Source organism: Helicoverpa armigera, chromosome 3 (genome assembly GCF_030705265.1).
Source record: "Helicoverpa armigera isolate CAAS_96S chromosome 3, ASM3070526v1, whole genome shotgun sequence".
Taxonomy (NCBI): Eukaryota; Metazoa; Arthropoda; class Insecta; order Lepidoptera; family Noctuidae; genus Helicoverpa; species Helicoverpa armigera.
In genome coordinates, this window is record NC_087122.1 from 10,921,026 (window position 1) to 10,935,194 (window position 14,169).

At 36.7% G+C, this 14,169-nt stretch overlaps 1 protein-coding gene across 2 annotated transcripts in view; it reads right to left on the reverse strand.

Moving 5' to 3' along the window:
- LOC110372890 (ADP-ribosylation factor 6) overlaps positions 1 to 14,169 on the reverse strand; it is a 45,402-nt gene that overhangs the window by 28,021 nt on the left and 3,212 nt on the right. Inside the window, exons 1-2 of one of the 2 annotated variants that reach the window (XM_021329906.3) lie at positions 5,238 to 5,468; positions 1,350 to 1,450 (exon numbers count right to left, since the gene is read on the reverse strand). The gene's annotated coding sequence lies outside the window, so the exon portion shown is untranslated. Of the gene's footprint in view, positions 1 to 1,349; positions 1,451 to 5,237; positions 5,469 to 14,169 lie in introns of those variants that run through there. The other variant, XM_021329904.3, reaches the window with a different exon arrangement.

Consider the following 14,169-nt stretch of genomic DNA (forward strand, 5'->3'; position numbering starts at 1 on the left):
TCCTAAAGTTCCATTATCGTTTAGTCAAAAGCCTATTAAAGTCATAAATGGCCATCCTTCACTCCCGAGAATTCTTAAAAAGGAGGCTTTTGAGCAAAGGAGAAATATTTCTAATAAATGTAATATTCCCAATAGCACATTTACGGTTATGAGTACTAGAGCACACACAAAAACAATGTAGATGAAGAAATTCCTATACACATTAAAGTTTTATCAAGTCTCGTAAGATCTGAAGTTGGGTCGAGAGCGATTTTAACAATTCATGCTAGGTAGTCGTTCGATTTCGCCCAGACATGTACATAAGTACTCCTTAGAAAGCTAGCACATCTCTAAAAGCCAGTAGTAATCCGAGGATAGAAGAGAAATTTTTAGTTAACAGTATATATCGATTATAATCGATTTGAGGCTACGTAAATACACTTACTGTTACTTTATAACGTGGAGACTAATGAACACATTGTATTCGATTATTTTGTACGTTAGTTACAGCAATTCAAGCAGTTGAAATTCTTTCACATTACGCCCAATTTAAAGCAATTACATTGAGTCTGAGACTTAACAATTTTACACATTCCCTGAAACTAATTGGAATCTCCACGATTATGTAATCGTTAAATCTGGAATCGAAACTACTCTAAACTGTTAATATTAACTTGTAAAGGAGGTAAGGAGGTCAGTGTGTATTCATGGGACATCGGATAACTCGAATGTAGTATCGACTTACGTCGAGCGAAAACCGATTGCTAGTCACGGGTTTGGGTTGCTCTCTCGGATTCGGAGCTGCATTTTTAACGCTCAGTTAGACGGGATGGCGACTTAAAGCCTACGGAAATTCGGGAAGTGGGAAGGTCCAAGAAAACGGATACCTTATTATTAAGATTAATACATGCCATTTCTTTTTTTGGGACGCTGAATTTTTCATTTTTCCGTTATTATTTTTATTATTTCAAATCTATCAAAATTAACGTCGATTTACCTTAAAGAAATTGATTACGGTCCTATGTCACGCTAAAATTGTCAGACTCAGAGGTAAAATAAAATGATTCACTGGTTTCCGATAAAATCGGAACCGGTTTTGAATGCTTATTGATCTTGACTTGGCAATGAACTGAGTTACTAAGCTGTTAATAATTCTTAAATTAAACGTTCGATCTTATCGATAGGCTGTCTCGGAAGCCTGCTTGATCGAAACATTCATTGATGATTTAGAAAGTTACTTGTCTTTACTTCATGGAACATGGTATAATACTTTAGATCTAGATTCCTCATTATCATTTAGGAGCCTCTTCATATTTTACATAATACTCGATCATATTCTAGTAGACAATATGTATACATTTACAACTTACATCAACAAGACACCGCAAACACACAGGAACCATTCCACACTGTTGGATCACTTCAACAATCCCACCACACTGTTGCTTATCTAACGGCACGCACACATAACCTGAAACAATGGATAAACTGCGTTAAACAATTGAACAACACGTGGTAAACACATTCCAGGATACTTAGTGTACATTGATGAAAATGAAATTCTGTTGGTTGTTAGAAACACAGGTATTGTCAGTTCATTTCGCCGCTTCAAAGTTGGTAAAGTCAAATTATACGAACAAAACACAAGCTTGCAAAGGCAAGGGCATCGAATGCTGCAAATACTTATGGCAGGAAACATAATTGAATAGATTGCACACGCATGGTCCTTATGTTAAAGCTAAACGGTTTAGAAATTCGTAGAAAGGAAATCTTTACATGTTGCCCGTGCGTGCGCTGCGGCCAAGCGGCCCAGTCAAGGCAAAATAGTATTTTACCGAAGACTTAATATTGTCTAACTGTCTGTGTTATAAACTTATTATATGTATAGCAAAAGTGATGATTTATGTCAATAATAAAATTATCTAGACCGTTATGTAAGTAATAATAATGAAGATGTTTATGGAGCATTTAATCACACTAGACGAAGTAATAACATTACGAACATTAGACGTTAGGTCGGTATTGTTACCAAACCTCATTCAATTCAACCAACAATATGATTGAATTCTACAGGAAATTAAGGAAACCGGGGAAATAAATCTGACAAATTCTGATATTAGCGATCAATATTAAATTGAAAAGCAATCATGGTCTCTATCCGATTTATTCAACATCAAGGAATATTGCTTTTAAGAACACCGAACAGGAATGAGGAAAAGCAGAAATATTTCTAAGAATTTACTAAAGATTTTTTACTTCATGCCCAGAAAACACGTGGGATGACTCAAGATTCTCGGATCTGGCAGCCTTTTTAAGGTAGATGAAACTATTTTAAGATCATATAAATAACCACAATCAGAGGTACGATGAAATAAAAAAGCACAGGTAAAGCTAAGCTTAGTAAAAATAAAATAGGCTTCTAAATGTGCTTTGAATGTGCAATCAGGAATTGAAAATAGAACCTCTTTGGCACCTGACCAAATTGGATGGGATTAAAATTAAAATATACGCTGGAGCCTCGATGGTATTTTTTTTCATATCTCAATTTGTTTTCATGCCTAATTCCATCTGACAACATTCAGGCTTTTTTGCAAGTATCATTTCGTTTTTATGTTTTACATAAAAGGCTGAAATGGAATGCTAAAATGTTTTAAAGATTAAATGGGAGTTTTTGCAAAAATTTGATTCTCTCAATGTTCGTGTTTGGAAAACTTCGAAATCCTTCATAAGAACCCAAAGCAGAGTTAAATAAACGCTCTAATACAAGTTAAGATTTCATTTTATTACAATGATACTTATTCTATGTTCAAAACTTCTCTGTAGTAAAACATCTTTTACTCCAAGATGAAGTTAATTTCGTTTGTATGAAGGGAAAGAGCGAAGCCAGAGATGTGCTCATACAACTTGTACTTTCAACAGTTGAGATTAAGTTTAGTTTACGAAGATATGACTTGTGGTTCTGTTCAACGTTTACTTTCACTTCTGCTTTGCCTGCAGTTAAATATTTATCATTTAGATGTTTCCACGCCTTAAAAGTATCTCAGCAAGTAACCTGCAAACTGTCTACTCACTTTTAAATAAGCCTCGGTATAATAATATTTCATCACTGTCGAAAATTGACAAAATATTTACATCGCCGTTAAATATAAGACAATTTTCCAAACCGCTATGAAATCACACATCGCAAATTTTGCCTTGACAAGAGGTTATTGCAAACGAGAAGTCGTTAATTATAACTTGAAACAGTCACGTTTCTGTTAAAAATACAGCTGTAATAAAAATTGATTTGACACGATTATCTTTATCACAATTGCATAATTTTCTGTGGCAACGCTATCTTCTTTAATAATCACTGCAAGAAATCTGTCCAGTGACGGTCATACGATAATAACTAATCGTACACATTGTGAAGGTCGCAGTAATTCTAATTGGTAATCACCTTCACACGTGTTGCAGCACCTGCCACCAAATTCAATAATAGAAACCGTACATAATTTGCTTAGGCGTTTGTTCAGCAAGCATATGATTCTTCAAGTACACCGCTTGACAACAATGAAGTAAATTACAATTAAGACCTTGTTGTCTTTCCGCATGCCATAAGGCTTAGAACTAACGACATTTTGCCACACGAGTTTATGACGTGCAAAACATGTGTTGCTAAGTGTAAACTTATTGAGTACTCTTGCATATTCAAACGTTAAAGTTTTCATTTGAAGAATAACTAAAATTTCGATAATGGAAACTTTAGTGGTTCATATTAATCAATGGGGAAAGTCAATTGAAGGGAAATTTCTATTTACAGTGATTCAACAGGAAAATACATTCTTTACCCAGTTTAAAACGCTGGATTTTTCCAGGAGTTAATAGAGCTGAAAATTGTAGGTAACATCAGAACTGCATTTACGTGAGAGCTAAGTATCTACTGAATAATTTTCAGAGATGTCCGATAACTTCAGTTCAATAAGCCACAAACTATATCAAAGTTGCCGTTAAAAATACGGAAGGAACTTCTAAAACAGTAGGTACAGTTACAGAAAAATCAATACTTTTGTATGAAATAACCGTGGCGTGTATTTGTCCATTTAAGGGCAAAGGCAACACCTTACCTAAATATAAAACTTTCCCACGTTCCGTAATGTCATGTCAATGGCCTTAAATTTTATATGATCACCTAGCTTCCATTTCATGCTAAGGGTAACCATATTACGTTTCAAATAAAAAAGCTGTTTGAAAGATAAAATTTTAGGATTATTCGTTCCAAAGAGTAAATAAAATATAAAGTTGGATTTGTTTGAAATGTAAATTAGGATCCCTAATATCTAGCAAATGTCACTCGAAGACTGAGATAAAAATGTTAATTTCCATTGAAGTTCTTTGCCCTTAAGGATGGATATTTTTAACTTCATTCATATTACTTATTTGATTAACATGTTGGACTAAGGAGCAAGCTGGCAAGTTTGGAGTATCTCAAATTCAGAAATCGATTCTTGTTTAACACGAGACATGAGACAGGTAAGGCCAGTTATGATTATGAATATGTAGCCAAAACTATTTCAGCTTCTAAACCTAGGCATCATTGAAGGTTATACCCATTCATGGTTCATTAAAATACATCGAACGTAATTTTAGCATGTGTAATATTATTATTAACTTGAACATTGTATAAACTACTAATATTAAGCCCGAACACACTAGAATGTTATCATAAATCACATGGTTTAATGCTATTATGCCCGAGTCAGTGAACCGTAAAATTGAAACCTTTTCAAATATCTGATCACGTAACACAGGTAACTTAGTTTTGACAAAGTTTTGTATTCTGCTGAAGTTGTTCTTGGTAGCCAGTCTGGACTGTAGGCGATTGTTCGTTTTTTATATGCAACTGCAATTTTTCTTAAAATTTCTATAGCCGTAACAGTTTAACTAAAGGCTACTGTAGTAGATAGGAACGTTCCAATAAATATGAAATCTTTCGTATTTACCACCACTCCATTATTAGAAGTCATTTGTAATTCGAATCGCCTCTTCCAGTGCCAGCTCAAATCAAAACGCTAACTAACAGATGCAAATGTGACATCAATACGACTACATAGTCTCAGTAATATCTAATGAGGTGTGTCGTCTATGTTCTTGGAATAATAAATAGCTTCCTGTACCTACCGCTTGTCAATGACAGAAAAAAAAAACTTCGCATACTTAATACAACATCTGTCTCTGAAATATGCAACCACGGAAAGAATACAAAATTCATAACAGACCTGACACAAAAACAGCACATCCAAATATCAAACTCCACTATGCAAACGCAGAAACAATTTCTAAATCACAAATCAAAACACGGAATCACTAATCACTACACCAAACTCCCACATTCCACTGTGTATTCAGTACCCCCTCTCCGAACCGCACTGGTCTGTGAACGTGGTAATCTGCGCAAGAGCACGCGAGCTTCCGTCCGTAACGCACACCCACCGCAAGCAAACTGAGCAATGTACGAGCGAGCGAGGGAGCGGGCGACGAGTAAAACGTTCCAACTATCACTAATACTTTAGATATTTCCAGACAGAATGCAAATGTTGATTATTCCGTGATTGGAGTTGAAAATTATAGCAACAACTAAGTTAGGCACGGGTTTTACTCAATAGTTACGGTCTGTTGATTTTAGAAATTAAATTCAGAAGTTGGCTTTTCAGCAATTGGCTAATGAACCAAATAAATTTGACGAAAATTATAATTTTAGAATGGCGATAGTAACAGCAGTTTTCTAAAATGAACTATAGGCCATTAACTTCCTGGTTGATAAAGCGATATAAACCGAGTCTTCCTGCAGCGGATATATTCCTGGTATTATAACCCAAAACTACGCGATAAAAAGGGTACATTTCCTATTGAACTCCACTTTGCAGTGGGTGGTATAGACTGGGATTATTATATTTCCTGCGTGATTAATTCATTCGTCACCATCATGAAGCTCAGAGGTATGAACGCTTGTTACTTGCAACAGATTCCACGTATCGGTTGCCATCCGCCGCAGTCATGCCGTTGCGCATGAGTAACGAGGTCCTGCCACAAAGTCTCTAATGGTTTAGAAGGTCCAGGTTGTCAAATGTAACCTCCATAGGAATTTTCGCACAGCAAGAGATGATATTATCGAAAGAGAAGTGATCGAAATCTGGTAATACGTCTTCAATAAAACTGACAATTTAATTGGTCTTTCTAAATGACCTGAAGAATATTAAAGCCGCAAACCAGGCGCACTTGATGTCTAAAAGTAACCTCAACAAATAAGAAAAATTGTACTGTAGGTATAACATGTTTTGAACCCTATGAACTGATATTGTATGTAGTGGATCTCCTGCAGATCACCTGTGTTGTGTAGATGCGCGCACGCACGACACAGAATTAACAATGATATGCTCATCGCGTCCAGATTTAGAAGATGGTTTCACGGATAAGCCTACGCTGACGAGCGTAAGCCTATTTAGATAATCTGAGTTTATATGGAAAAATGAGGTCTCTTCAATGAAAGACTTCTTGGAATGTATCCGCCACAAGTAGTGTTCCCAAGGTTCATTCAATTCTTTATGACTTCATAAGCTAAAATCAGAAGTGGCGTTAATTTTGAACAGCAAAGTTCTATCATAATCAACATAAACAGTAGCCAATAAAGCAAAGGCCTGTTATTCAAATTTCATAATTGCCTCCTCAAGACAAACACAAATTGGCCATAACTTTGAAATAAACGCAGGCCAACACCCCGAAATTTAGAGCAACGGCTATTCAACCGCAATTATTCCGTCAAGCGTGAAGAATATAATAAGAACAGTACTACACGATATCTGGAAGTGAACAGTTTTACTACCTAGTGGAAGCATGTGGCAAACATGACTAATCAGCGTGTAGCATGAAATTTTAACGTGATCTCAACAAATAAGATTTACAAGCACTACTTATTACTTGCATGTTTAAAAAAAGTGATGATTGAGATGTACAAGTAGAAGTTGTTCAATTAAATGAAACGTTTGAAGAAGCTAAATTAGTCTCATGAAGTCGGCTAAACAGAATTAGGAGAAGTGTCTAGGTGTTATGAAAAAAACGCCTATCTTTTTACTTTGTAGTTACAGCCTACATAAACCAATCGTTTAGCCTTTCCTCTTATTATTGTTCCACTATTCAAAACCTTGTACTGCCAATTCAATTTGAATTCTCACGAAAATGTCACGCGATATCAATACTAAATCCCGACGAGGTTATTGATTAGGCTTTCTAACGTGATGAAATAATCTGCTATTATTGCGACCCCAAACTAGGAACTTTGATAACAATACTGACAGAACTTCAACTTTGATACATTCAGAATTTAGAGAACTGAATATTGGAAATAGATCGGATTGAAAGTTCTAAACTATCCTTCTTCAAATTGATGTGAATGGAATGAAAAGATGAAAGAGATTGGTCGTTGTGATTTCTTTTCCGCGTTCGTAACATATTACGTCTTCATTTCCACATGTTCCCATTTTATCATCGTTCAGGATGTCCAAATGTCGTTTCTTTCAAACAAATTCACTTTGCTCTTTTATGGACTTTTCATGGAGAAGCTCCACTCATGAAAATTTCATACCTTCAGGTTCCTTTTTTAAACAGAAAACTACTAGTCCCCAGGCCGGCGAACAAACTTTTTTTTGATACATATACATTTAAGACTTTGTGAGTGCCTTCCTTACGATGAGTCCGACAAACTTTTCGAATGCGCAAATTTTGGTGCCGCTGCGTTTTTTAATGCTTGACTCCTGAAATTGTCGATATGACGTCACTATGGCTCTTCGTACATACACGTTCCATCTTTTGAGATTCGTTTAATAAAGTTAACTAGAGAATGGTGGTCAACTTGTCCGATAAAGATCGTGCTGCGTTTGGAGTGTCCACCATCCTGAAAATGTCGGTATGACGTCACTACGACTCTTCGTACATACACGTTTCATTTTTTGAGGTTTGTTTAATAAAGTTAACTAGAAAATGGTGGTCAACTTGTCCGATAAAGATCGTGCTGCGTTTGGAGTGTCCACCATCCTGAAAATGTCGATATGACGTCACTACGACTCTTCGTACATACCTGTTTCATTTTTTGAGATTTGTTTAATAAAGTTAACTAGAAAATTGTGGTAAGCTTGTCCGACAAAGATCATGCTGCATATAGAGTGTCCACCGTCCGGAAAATATAGATATATTTTAAGATTTGGTATAAAGTACTGACAATTGGTGTGAAGTATGTTAATAGTAAATATTGCATTTAGAAAGTCGTTTCGAATGATATATGTATCATTACTACAGGAGGGATTTATTAACTTGAAAACACCTATCGATAAAATAATCTTATATAAGCTCTAGCTTCTGAAATACTAACAATTCACCGAAGTTTTTTTAATACGAAATGTTGCATTTAAAAACGTCTTTTGAATGATGTGTAACTCATTACTAGAGATGGGATTTATTTATTTGAAAACATCTATTTATAATTTTAAATAAGCTCTAGCTTCTAAACTACTAACAATTTGTCGGAAGTATGTTAACACGAAATGTTTCATTTGGAAAGGTTTTTCAAATAATATATAATTTGCTACTAAAGAAGTAATGGATTAGCTTGACAGAACCTACCGATAATATATTCTTAGAAAAGCTCTAGCTTTTAAAGTACTAACAATTTGTCGGAGTTATGCTAATACAACCTTGCGCTTAAAAAGATCTTTTGATTGAAATATGGCTCATAACTTCAAGTGAGATGTTATTCCTTAACACAATGTAAAGTATCAATAATATGCCTTAGGTCAGTTATGTCTTCCAAAATACTAAGAATCGGTAAGTGGTATGTTAAGACGGAATATAGCGCTTAAAAAGATCTTTCGATTGACATATGGTTCATACCTAGAGGTGGGACATTATTCCCTAACATAGAAAAACCTATCGATAATACGCCTTATTTGGGCTATATCTTCTAAAATACTAAGAATTGATAAGTGGTATGTTGAGACAAAATGTTGCGCTTAAAAAGACCTTTTGATTGATATATAGTCCATTAATAGATGTGGGATATTATTCCTTAACATAATATAAACTATCAACAATACGTCTTAGTCAGGCTACTTTTTTAAAAATAGTAATTAAAATTGGTAAGTAGTATGCCAATTTAATATACTTAAATAATGCACGTGAATATTTAAGTCAGAAATTGACAAAAAGAATAAACTTCTTCCAATTGTAATATTTTTTCTCATTTTCTTGTCGAACTGACTATTTGACTCACTACATTTGTCGGACAAGTCGATATTTGCAATAAGACTAGTATTATCTATCATTGTTGTATTTGTCCGACATGTATGTATGGGGAGACACAGTGACGTCATATCGACATGTTTCGGATGGTGGACACTCCAAACGCAGCATGATCTTTATCGGACAAGTTGACCACCATTTTCTAGTTAACTTTATTAAACAAACCTCAAAAAATGAAACGTGTATGTACGAAGAGTCGTAGTGACGTCATACCGACATTTTCAGGATGGTGGACACTCCAAACGCAGCACGATCTTTATCGGACAAGTTGACCACCATTCTCTAGTTAACTTTATTAAACGAATCTCAAAAGATGGAACGTGTATGTACGAAGAGCCATAGTGACGTCATATCGACAATTTCAGGAGTCAAGCATTAAAAAACGCAGCGGCACCAAAATTTGCGCATTCGAAAAGTTTGTCGGACTCATCGTAAGGAAGGCACTCACAAAGTCTTAAATGTATATGTATCAAAAAAAAGTTTGTTCGCCGGCCTGGGGACTATACACAGGTGAAGGTCATACTCGACCGCATGATTTTGTCATAGAGCCAAAGGTCATGATAATGAATAGTAAATTTAGACGACATTGACCCTGAAAGGTTACAGTCATGGCCGCTTTTTCGCTGTCCGAAGCGACACTGACAGCTTTCAAGCTAATTACGGAAATAGGAATCGTGTTAAAACAGAACTTGTGGGTAAAGTTAAGAAGCGTTTTCCATGAAGTGGCGAAACAAATCGATGATGCTAGGTACATCTAGATATCTAATAGGAGTGCAATCAGCGAAAACTGCATAAATTAGTTGTGAAGATATTTGCATACTGATATTCTCGGTTTCTCTAAAGAAAATCCTTCCACGATAGGATAACAATACAAACAAATGCTAGTGTTATTTATAAGTATCACGAGTGCAGCACAAGGTACTAGCTTAGGAAGCCACACACGGCAATAATGTTACGAGTTTAGTTCGCAATAGTGCGTAACAAACACTGCAATGTGGATGATAAGATTATTAATGTGCAGTAACTAACCTACTTTCTTCAATTTCGCTATTAGAGCATCTACTTTGATATTATCATAACGAATAGCTGGAAGTAAATCAACCATTTCACGTTTAAAGCCTAAAACAATTTTGAAGTGAGAAGTTAAATTTTGGCCAAGTTCAGAACCTCCACAAACACGTGAAGATTAATAAAACATTGAGATTTAAAACATTATGACGTGTTAAGAATCTGTATACACTATTAACGTTACAAGGTTCAAAAAATAATGTTATCTGAACGCTAACAAGGAACTGATAAAGCGGAGTGCCTACAAACGTCGAGGGTCGTACACACAAGTGGTGATGCTACAAATAAGTATTACGTAATCTTTAATGGCCACCATAATTAATTTTAATTACTTTTCGTGTTTAGTACATGTCACTTGTCAGACACGGTCTGAACCTTCGGAGACAGACGGGTTTCGGCTTTTTAATGAAATGTCTTCCGAACAACAATTTGTGGTTAGAATACGGGGTTCGCGAAAACTTTTGGGTCGTTTGCGTATTGTGGTCCTCATCAAGATCTTTCTACGTTTTAAGTACCTTTACGAGTGTCATTTTCTCCATAGAAAGTCAATTAAAAACAATGTGATGAGCATACAGTCAATATGAAGATGAATTGTGCCAAATACTTTTAGGGTAAAAAACAAAAGGGCCTGAAATATTTTCATTGTTATTTGTTATTTCTGGGAACGTGTAAGTCCAAAGGTCAGTCAATTAATTGGGAACAGTTCAAGGAAACAGTTTTGGTCCTAATTAAAAGTTTTCAATCTTATTTTAATTGCTTCCGACTTACGAACATGGTGAGTGTTACATCTTCGAGTAACGATTAGGGATGTAACGAATAAAGATTTAATGTCAGCATCAAAAGCGGTCTCAAATCCATAAGTTTATTGAACCTTTCTAGAGGAAGTTATGGTGAAAGATATTATTTATGCAGTTGTCCAGGGACACTTGCTAGGCTGGATTGTCTTCGCGTCATGCTAGTTTGAGATTTGAATGTTAGAATGATTTGACAACCTTTGGAGATACAGGCAAAGGTAAGTTGTTAACACTCCTCACGCTCGGGTGTTAATTATTTAGGATATTCATCATTTATTTACTCAAGGACTCTCTAGCTCTCAAGCACCTTTATGGAATTAAGTACACGTCTTTGTAACTTAAGAAAAGGACCTAACAAGTGAAATGGTTGTCTAAGTTACGAGTAGAAATCTACATCGACGATTTCTTTGCTTGAAGACTAGCCAACATCAGAAGAATAATGAGGTGTTATAATACAAAAGTCATCATAGCATCTACTAACGTTTGCGGGAAGTACAAATAAGAATGACTTGATCATAAATTCTGGCGCGAACATCCAACCGAACAATAGCTGAAACGTGTTCTGCCCCTTCTTAGCGACGCCATTCTTATTACGCAAGATCGGCACATCAGGCAAATGTTTCTCAAGCAAATTGAACAGTTCGGCGGTCACATGTGGACGTGAGTCTAGCTAATTGGCGTCAATTCTCACTTCGTTGACCCAGGGTGAGGGACGGTTGGTATCGAATGTCGAACGATGTCGATGCCGTTGATAAATACCAGAACATCGCGTTACATGGTATCATTATTATCTGAACGATTTTTTCTTCTCGATTTTCTTTGGTATTTACCGATATATTCGGTATCGGAACTCGTATTAGCATTGCTTGCTCATAAAGATTTGCTATCAAAATTGAGTTATGCAAGTTACCGTGAATAGCATTTTGTTTCGAAATCGTGTTATTAATATTTACAGTAAATCGAACGTAAATCGATGGTGAGAATTGATATTTAAAAGTATCCAATGTGCCTTTTAGTGAGAAGATCATAGCCACCCTTCGAAAGATTTACGGGTATTTTTAATACAGTTTCTAAAGATTTTTTTTGGGAAGGTATCGGCCGTAGGTAGCATTTTTTGCGCGCCGTTATTGAAAGAATTTGATCCGAAATGATTTGTAAGAGACAAGTGAAAATTCCAATTATAAATTCTTGCAGTTATTTGAGATAGAAAAATAGGTTTAGAATTCTGTTGAACTTAAGTATGGTTAACATAAAACATCCATGGGAACTACAGTCCTTATACTCCTGAATGAAAAAACTAATTGTTTTGAGACAGTTTCTCATAATAACTAGATCATTTTCTGTTTAAAAGAGAAATGGAAATCTTTACATATTATATTATAGAGACTTTTACTCAATAACAATACACATTATGTTATGACTATGAGTTATCATGAGATAATTTACTATTTAACAAACAATGGGACATTATAAGAATAATAAGAATAGGTGATGAATCTAATATGATTGATGACAATTTCAGACTATTCTGTAGCTTTGCAAACGGTTGAAAAAAACTAAACGGTTTTAGTTTAGAATTACTATGTAATACATAATTAACTCCGCCGATGTCGGTCCCAAGCCCGAATGTGAAAGGAGGAGGGTTGGTATGGAAGAGACCCACCCATACCACAAAACAGTCAACGCCGAGTATCGGGCGGCGGTAATTAACCCGACAACCCCGAGAGGTCTCAACTTCCGTGGGGCGGTTACCAGTGACCGTGGGGCCCTAAATACCCTCTAAAAGACTGACGTAGAAGGACGTGGGAACCCACTACGATTACTCTTCCCATGAAAACCCCCTATGGAATCAGATACAGTGAGAGAGATTATGTTGGGCGACCCGACTAACAATCGGCGCCACCCAGTACCCGGGCTGGATGGTGTGAAATTGGCGACCGAAGCTTCCCCTGAGGTATACCGACGGGCTTCAGGAGGAAGAATTACTACTGTCGGTACCACAACTTCTGCGAGCGAGAAGACCTCAATACGAACAAGTCATCGTATAGGCGCTTGGAACGTCCGAGGTCTACTAATGGCGGGCAAACTCACCATCGTGGAAAAGGAAATGGAAGTACACAAGATTTCCATACTAGGCGTCAGTGAAACGCATATGCGTGGTAATGGCCACTTCACCACTGCGGCAGGGAATACCATGTACTTCTCGGGCTGCGAGGACTCGAGTAGGAATGGGGTCGGAATCATATTGCCACCGCACATGAACAAATACGTACTCGGTTACAACCCGGTGTCTGATAGAATCCTGACTATGAAGCTGAACAGCAAGCCGTGCGTGCTGAATATTGTACTAGTATACGCTCCGACGGCACAAGCTCAGGAGGAGGTAATAGAAGACTTCTATGGGAAACTAGAGGAAACGCTGAACTCGATTCCCGGTCGGGAAATTAAAATGATTCTTGGTGATTGGAATGCCAAGGTCGGTAGTACACTTGCTGATGATCATATCAGAAGCACTGTTGGAAAATTTGGACTTGGCACTAGGAATGAACGGGGTGAAAAACTGATCGAGTTCTGTATAGATAGAAATCTCAGTATCATGAACACGTATTTCCAACATCATCCAAGACGTTTGTACACGTGGAGATCTCCAGGCGATAGGCACAGAAATCAAATCGACTACATCATTCTAGATACCCGCTGGAGATCCTCAGTCTCAAATGTGAAGACCTTCCCCGGCGCGGAATGCGGCTCTGACCACAACCTCCTCGTAGCCAATTTCGCACTGCGCTTAAAAGCTCCTACCCGTCAACCACCTAAGCCTAGAAACTTGAAGCCTGCCGAAAAATCTGCCTTCCGAGAGTTTTTAGAAGGGAAACTGAAGGATTATCCAGCGCAGGAGCCTGCTAACGCTGACAAACAGTGGTCAGTTTTTAAAGGCCACATCAACGATGCTTTGGACCTGGTCTCTAAGTCGAGGAAGCCAGAACAGAAGCAAAAA